Here is a 9,710-nt window from a genome sequence, read left to right as displayed (position 1 = left end):
GTCACGAATTATACTTGTTCAAGTAAGAGTTTTGGCTTTAAACTTCTGATGATTAAAAAGCCACAACTTGCCATGTACTGGTACTGCGGATGGCGTGGAAATTCAATATATATATATATATATATATATATATATATATATATATATATATATATGATTAGTTTTTTTTTTTTGGAAAAAGAATTCCAGCAGAGTGCTCAATTAAAAGGAAAATCCAAATTGTAAGAGCGTATTTATATTTTGTGTACAGAAAGTTGTTAGTTGAGACAGATCATTGGTACCATCGGTTTCAAGCCCGGTTTCAGCCAATATTCGTCTCTGCAGACGAATATTGGCTGAAGAGAGCTTGATAAGGATACCTTAAACGGGCCTTATTATCGGGCTTTAAACCGACGGTACCAATGATCTGTCTCAACTAACAACTTTCTGTACACAATATATATATATATATATATATATATATATATATATATATATACAAACGCACACACACACACACGCACGCACACATATATATATATATATATATATATATATAGAGAGAGAGAGAGAGAGAGAGAGAGAGAAATATATTTCCCCAAAACCTTTGGCCTTGACGGCGGGGAAACTAAAACTTGCTGCTATGGCTTCAAATGATCTATAATAACAGCAAGGGGAGTTTTTATTCGAAATATTTCTCATATATCTCCCCTCGCTTTGGAAATAGGGTACGATTATGAATATCTCCATATATCGAATAATCCTTATACACTGTGAAATTTACTTTATGTATGAAAACCAAAGAAGGGGAGATATAAAATATGAGAAATATTTGGAATCAAGTATCCCCTTGCTGTTATTTCAGTTCATTTGAAACCATAGCAGCAAGTTTTAGTCTCCCTTCCATCAAGACCATCGGTTTTGCAGATATTTTATAATTCATATGCAAAACTAGGAAAACAAATGACTGTGATTTAAACATTTTATGGCTGTAAAAAGTGCCAAAAATAGGCTTTGGATGGGGCCCTTAATATGCGACATAAAGGGTAAATCTCACATAGCCTACTACAAAATTAGATAATTACCTTTCCAACAAGCCTTCATTTGTTAAATTCTGATCAATAGTCTCTGAGATTTGGAACTTATAAAATTGCCAAAAAAGGTGATATATCTATCTATATATAGATATATACAAGAGAGGGGAGATAACCAAGCAAAAAAAAAACCCCAAGCAAAATTCATCCCAAAGCAGCAAAGCTAAAGCTGGCTTGCCAGGACACTATATATACAAATGTAAGCAAATTTGGTCATATTTTATTGGTTTGAAAATATAGGTTCTTTTTTACCAATTGTCATAAAATTTTAACTATAGAATAGTATTATAATCTTCAAAAACCTTGTAAATGTTCATGTAGTTTTGTCCCATAGAACCAAAGATATGAGCATTTCAATATTCAATTTGCCTACAAGTATATATTTAAATGCACATATCTTTGGTTCTATGGAACGAAACCACATGAAAATTTGCTGGCTTTTGGAAGATTATAATACTATTCTATGGTTAAAATTTTATGATAATTGGTATAAAAGAACCTATATTTTCAAATCAATAAAATATGCCCAAATTTGCCTACATTTGTATATATAGTGTCCTGCAAACCAGCTCCACTTTGTTGCTTCGGTTGTCTCTCTATTGGCTTTGCCAGGTCATTAATATACATACATACATGTGTGTATATATATATATATATATATATATATATATATAATTAATTTTAATTCGACCGTTTTGGATTTTTTTACCCTTCACCGGACTATCCATTCATGTGAAATCTTTTTATCATTTTTCTTTTACCTCCTATTCCCCTTACCTCACCCTTTTTTTAACCAAGTAAGATCTGTGACTTACTTGTAGTTTCATTAAATACTTTTATATGCAAAATCCGATCCCGCATTTTGCTAATTCCTGCCCTCTGATGAGAAGGAGAGTATTTCTTCGAAACTCCACGGATTAAGGACTATCCACTTATCTTGTGCTTCCTTTTTTAAAATTAAATATGTTTTTAACTCTTTTTCAAGATGTCTTATAACATGTTTTATTAATCATTTGTTCATATATATATATATATATATATATATATATATATAGTTAAAGAGATAAGGAGAGTAAAAGAACTTTATTTCATTATAAAGTCAATATGGGTTGAAAAAAAGGGAGGTGGGGAACATAAAGGGGGAAACTTCTTGACACCATAGTATTTTGAAGCCAAACGCTTCTCATCAGAAGAAGAGAAAAGGCCAGCATTATACAAAAATAAGTGTAAAAAGACAATACTGACTTCAAATACATTCTAAAAGCATTTTGAATATACCCTAGTCATATCAAATACCCTACTGGGCCCTTCTGCTTGTGTGGTAATAGAAATTCTCAAGTACACTTGTGATGTTAGGCTGTGAAAGGGTGTTAACTTTGATCAAAATCGGATTGTTCCTTTTTAATCGGATTTTTCGATTATTGATGTTAGATTCTTATCAGAGGCATTCCTGTACAGAATGTACCTGACAACCCTGCCAGACACATAAAGTACATTTGTGCGAAATTTTGAAAAAAAATATCGGCTCAGCCATTTCAGAGTCCATAGATAACGCATTCACACACACACACACACACACACACACACACACACACACACACACACACACACACACACACACACACACACACACACACAGTGCCTTTTATATATTAGTAGATATATGTACATATATATATATATATATATATATATATATTCTTATCTACACATATGTATAATATATATACATATTTGTACATACAAAATATATTTATACATATTTACACAAGTATAATATACATACATATCTAATATATATATATATATATATATATATACACTAGCAGAGAGATTTGGTGTTGTTCAGGATTAAATGAGTTTAACAAATATTTCATTTTCCCATACTTTTAAATCAATGAAATCACTCATTCTTTAATCAAATTGATTGATAGCATTCTCTTGTTAGCCCCCCCCCTCGCAAAAAACCAGGAGGAAGTTTCACATGCCTCCCCGCTGTGACTTGATTAACAATATATTGTAGTCTACATTGCACTGTAGAGAATCTACTGCTGATTTTATAACATCATCTCTAAATAATGGCTTTAATTAAAGTTTAAAATGCAAAAGCAAGTATCATGGTTCAGTTGTGCTCCAAACAGAAGCATTCATTTTAAAAGCTTTCCTATCTTATTAAAAAACCAAATGCAGATTTTATGAAATTATTTTTACATAATGATTGAATTAAAGTTATACGTATAAAAGCCAAGTATCATGGTTCAATTGTGCTCTAAAACGAAACATTAATGTCTAAGGCGCCCCTGTCTTATAAAAAATCTACAGTTGATTTTATAAGGTGGGCCTTTCTGCTCATGTGATGATAAAACTTATCAGATGCATTCCGATACAAAACGTACATAAGAACATACCCAGGCATATCCAGTACATTTGTGTGAAATTTTAAAGAAATCAGCCTGACCGTTTCCGAGCCCATAGTGAATAAACTCACGCACACACATATATATTGTTTCTTTATATATATATATATATATATATATATATATATATATATATATATAATATATATATATATATATATATATATTGATGTATCCTTATATATATGTGTGTGTGTATATATATGCATATATATATATATATATATATATATATATTTATGCATGTATATATGTATTTATGTATGTATATGTAAAAAGTCACTGACGGGTTGAAAATCTTTATCATTTTACCATTGACACACCGGTTCCCATCAGATCATCAAAGTTAAGCAACAGTGAGCCTGTCCAGTACTAGATGGGTAACCATTTGAGACTTCCAGGTGCTGTATGTGTTCTCCGCTTATCTCGGCATTGTTTCTAGTCATCCTGGACTTCTCCTTGCCACTGGACTCATGCAGTGCCGATTCAGGAGAGGTGTGGTTGGTGATTGCGCAACCCTTGCCTCAAAATTACACACACAGCTGCCCCTACAGGGGGTATCCTTTGTCTTTCGAGACTGAACGAAGGCATCGATACCTAATTTATTTTTGAGGATTGTAAATTTTTTAAAATTAATAATTCTCCTTGGTCATTTGTCAACTGCCATACAGTGGATGTGGCCATTCATCTATTCCATCCAGGGTTCCATCTACTAAATTGAGGTTAAGCCTAGATCTTAGCACATTGAGAGGGGTTTATTAGCAAGCTTTGAGGAGCACAGTCATTATATCATTGCATGATCGCTGCAAATCAGTTTGGTAATGTCGTCAACTGTAACAGTTCACTGTTACAGTTGACGACATTACCAAACTGATTTGGGCAATAAACTTTGTTTTATTTCAACTAATGTAATTGTAATGTAGGGCATAATCACGTTGACACACTGGTTCCTTCCAGATCACTGAAGTTAAGCAACAATAAATCTGGCTAATACCAAATGAGTGACTATTTGGGAATACTAGGTGCTGTATAGGTGGCGAGACAGTTCTATTGTCAAAGGGAAAGTTAGGCGCCTCCTTCCCTCCGCTAATCATTGGGAAACCCTTGGGCAAGGTCGAGTACCCACTTAAAAGCCAACAAGCTTAGGAAGAGCACATTATTCAAACTGGTTCTCATTTTTCTACGAATTATGAAAAATAATAAATACATAAAAAGAAAAAGAAAAATTTTTGGAAAGAGCACAAATATGAGAAGCTGAAATGGATAATATTTAAAAGACATTATTTTTCATAAATAAAAATTGTTTACATTTTGCAATATTTTACACATTTTGTAATGTCTTAGTCAGATTGTGTTAAAATTACAGAAGGATATCATAAAAATTAAAGAATCTATTTAAGTTCAAAACCCTTCAGTGACTTTTTGGACACGCTGTGTATATATATAGATGTATATATATATATATATATATATATATATATATATATACATGTGTGTGTGTATATATATATATATATATATATATATATATATATATATATATATATATATATATTTATATGTATTATGATGAGAATAATGGAAATAGTATTCCGACGAAGTAGAGAAAAAAAGGAACAAACCAAGTTGTGTGTTCATCAACGTTTCGTCTTTATTTCCCACTGCCAACAACCATTACAATTCATCCAGAGGAAATCTCGAAATAAAGGCGAAACATTGATGAACACATAACTCGGTTTGTTCCTATTTTATTTCTCTTTATATATATATTTATATATTCTATCAGAATAGATACTATACTTTGCTCCTAGCCAAAAGAACAAAATTTAGTTAATGCAAAAAAAAAAAAAAAATGCTTAAAAGGAAATGCTACAGTTTGTAAAGTTTCAAATGAAATCAAAGTAAACCTAGACATTTATTTTATACAACTTGCTCCGAACTGTGCTTATCCACCATTCTGTCTCCATTGTCTTAATTAAGATAAAATAAAAATGTAATAAGTCTTCAGATGTACCTTTCCCTCGTACTGTACATCGATAATCTCTGGCTTACTGGGATATCCTCCGAACATTTATTTCGGATATACCTCTGCATTCCATCCATATGTCCCCTTTAGTATCAAACCTGACTCACTGGTTTGGATTCATTAGACTACTGTTTTCATCTGGAGTGTGATTTTCACAACGTTTCGGTCGATGTAACCTTCAACCTTCTTCAGGTGTATCTTGTTGAACTCAGGAATGCTTCTGTCGAACTCGGGAATTTGGACAAAATTTTGAGCAGAACCCTTTTTTTATTTCATGGGGGTAGCAATGACCTGTGGCGCAGTGGTTATAGCACTTGGAAAAATTAATTGTAAAAGTGATATTCTCCTGAAGGTTGAAGGTTCAATCCTCAGTGTGGGCGACCGAAATATACATTTGCAAATTACGTAGGACCTCTATCCAGTCATAGCTGATGGAACAAGAGCATGCTAACCCCGTGAAGTAAATAAAAGGTTCCACTCAAAATTCCGTCCAAATTCCCGAGTTCAACAGAAATATTCCCAAGTTCGACAAGATATACCTGAAAAAGGTCGGAGGTTACATGGACCAAATTGTTGTGAAAATCACACTCAAGATGAGAACAGTAGTCCAATGAATCCAAATAATACGAATAACCAATCCTCATCTCAAAAATTCAGAAACGTCACTTGTTAAACATTAGTATAGACTGCTTCATACTCTCCAAGGAATTTTAGCAAAAAATCTAAGAGTCAGATGTGGTTCACTCTAGAATGTGCTGATGCCATTGCACACAGAAACCACTATTTCCCCTGCTTTCAACAAAATAAATGTTCTGAAACTAAAACCACCTTTAGGACTGCCAGCAACCACTGCAAAAGAGTAATAATAAATGTGAGAGAGTCCAAGTCTAAAGTAGCTGAGCAGTGGATTAGTTTCCATGAGTTTTAGCGAATAACAAATAGAGTCCTGAATAGAGGTGTGTCCTCTAGCCCAACCATCATCAAAGGACCTGAGGTAGTTTCGTCAGCATTTGACGAAGTCAAACTCTTTAAGAACTTTACAGCAAAATCTACCCTTTGCAGCCAGAGCTGCCTACTTCCCTATTTTTTCCTGTGTCTGATAACACGCTATGTAACATATAAATATTTGTGTATGCTGTTGCCAAACTTATCAAAAACCTTGATTCCAGTAAAGCAACAGGCCCTGACAGCATACCAATCAAAGTGTTCAAAAAGCTTTAACCGAAACTAGCTCTCATACTTACACAGCTGTTTAAACATTGCCTTAATAAGAAATGCTTCCCAATACTCTGGAAAACTTCATCTGTATTTAAAAAATTCTGGAGATCGGTCATCTACCTCTAGTACAGACCACTTAGTGAATCTCTTAATATGGGCCTTCCTTTCTAGAGCAATTGCTCTTGATATATCAAAAGCTTTTGATAGGATAGGGCATAAAGGTTTACTTCACAAGATTTACAGCTACTGAATAGCCGAAATGTCCTCTAAATAATTAAATCCTTTCTCCCTGATAGGTTTATAAGAGTAGTTGTGGATGGGCAATAATCAGAGCTCATAGTATCAACACTGGCGTCCCTCCGGGTTCCATTCATCAATGATCTCTCAAATCACATTCTTAGATCATTCACAGACATCTATACAGACGACACTACCATCTATGGCAACACTTCACTGATGAAGATCTTTCTGATTCTTTTTCTTCTGACCTTGAGCATGTCATGCAACGGGGGAAAAGGTGGTGGGTTACTTTTAATGCTTCTAAAAACAAGCTTCTCTATTTCCACCATTAAGGCTCTGATCCCCTACTGACCCCCATTGAAATGAATTGCTCTCGTTTTGGGGAAGCACCATGTTTTGATAAGCTTCTGGGACTGACCTTCACTCTTGATCTGAAATGAAATATATACATCAAGATGAGAATAATAATCCGAAATAAAAATAAATTGATATATAATGCTCATCTCAAAAATGAATTCCAATTAAGGAATAATATATATATATATATATATATATACCAATCGGTACGGACCCGACTATAGAAGATCAGATAAATAAACGTGGATTTATAAGATCAAAGAATCCAACCTTGATCACCCTTCGGGGCCCATGGCACAGTTGATAGAGACGTTGCATCTCTACAGTTCCGGATGAACATTGTCTGAAGAAAGCAGTTTCAATCCCACCCAAAAAGCGTTCCAGAGGTTAATTGGCCAAAATGTGGTGAGACGATAACAACTACGGATGGCAGTGATGGCTGAGAATGCAGTTAAGAGATTCAAAGTTCCTATCCGTCACGGTTACCACCTGACGGATGCCAGAGGAATAGTTGGCCGAAACGTTGTGAATAAACAAAACCAATAAAAGATCAAAAACAACAACTAATAAAGATGAGAATAATAGTGTGAAATAAAAATAAATTAATACATCAAATCTGTTGCCAAGATTGCTGGGAAAATAGTTGGATTATTCTACTGCTCCAGCAGATGTCTCACTGCTAATGCAATCTTCTAGCTGTATAAAAGCCAAATACATCCTAAGAAGGAGTACTTTTGCCACAGCTTCTCACATCCTTTCTTCCCTTGACAAAACTTCTAGTGGGAGATGTCCTTTTCTCCTCTCTACTGTTTCTTTCTCATAGAAGAGATTTGTGAGCCTGAGATTGATACAGAAATAATGTTGTTTTTTGACGTTCAATTATATATATAAAAATGACATTATTTTTGCACCAACCTAATATTTTTATGGTAGGTGCTCGACTGAGCTTCATTGTAAGTTTTTCGCAGCAAACACCTGACTAACTCAACAACTATCAGCAGTTTCCCTTATTCTCTACCTGTGTTTAAACTAAGCAAAAATTCTATGAGCAAAGTTTCTTTCCAAGAATTATTCATCTATGGAACATAATACCACAGAGTTGCTTCCCAACTGATTATGACAAGGTCTCTTTCAAGTCCAATGTGAACAGGTTCTTGGAGAGTTGCCCTCTAAATCAAATCATCAAACTTCCATTACGATACACATTAACCCTTATTCTCGAGTGGTCTCTGGGCTTTGATGAGTAGTGACCGTATGATAAAAAATCATCATCATCATCATCATCATCATCAGTAGGATACTCACACAAGTAATTATCAATGATCACTCAATGGCACCAACAGATATTTCCTGGAGTTTGAGTGACAGCAAGTCTCCACAGATTTCCAACATCTTCCACTTCGTTTAATAACCATTACAAATCACTTTATGTTTTTGCAACAGCCGTTTACAATTAATTTCTCACTGTTGATATTCTCTGGCCCTTGAGTGGCCATAAACCTCTTCAGGATTCTAGTGCTTTCTGTGCCTTTCCAGTAGAAGTCTGGATGGTGCTTTCTATCCTTTCAGCCAGTGTATCATTAGTCATAGAAATCAGTGTTTGAGAAGGTTTCTTGTAATTATTAAAGGAAATAAGTCTTGGCAGCATTGAACGTTACCATTCAGTTATGACGCCATTCCACTACGGACTGAAGGTTTTCCTCTAGAGTTTTAGCCATTTCCTTAGATATGTGTTCATTCGTTTTCCCTTCAAGTCTGTTATAGAGTGTGGTCTCATCAGCAAATATGCCCACTTGGAGACAATTTTATTAAGGAAGTCATTCATAATAAAGGTCCAAGGATTAATCATTGTGGTACATCATGTTGTTTTGATGTATGACCATCAAGGACAAACTGGATTTTTCTCTTATCTAAGAAAGACTTGATCATGTTATGTCTAGTAATAACATATGATGTAATTTTCATGGGAAGACCATCATGCCAAACCTTGACAAAGACCTTAGATATGTTTAGGGCTACTGAGCTAGCTTCCTTTGCCTTATCCAGTGTGTGGTATATATGCTCAAAGATTACAATTAGGATATCTGCAGTAGAACGGGTTTTCCTAAATCCATACTCTCAGTTGGAAATGAGTTTATTACCTATGAGGTGGTGGACTGGTACTTGATTGCTTAAGAACTGAAAGATTTTGGTGAAGAGAAAGCGGAGGTTAATGGTGTAATAATTTAATGGCGTAATAATTTAATGGCGTAATAATTTAATGGGTCGATTCTTTCACTGGAATTATTGAAAGCTGGTACAATAGATGCAATTTTCCAGCAGTCAGGAAAACAAGTTCTGGTAAGACATTTGTTGAAGAATTGGAGCAAGCTCAGTGGA

This window comes from Euprymna scolopes, chromosome 1 (assembly GCF_053919585.1).
Source record: "Euprymna scolopes isolate OS-2025 chromosome 1, ASM5391958v1, whole genome shotgun sequence".
In the NCBI taxonomy this organism is placed as follows: domain Eukaryota; kingdom Metazoa; phylum Mollusca; class Cephalopoda; order Sepiida; family Sepiolidae; genus Euprymna; species Euprymna scolopes.
Note: the sequence above shows the minus strand (reverse complement) of the source record.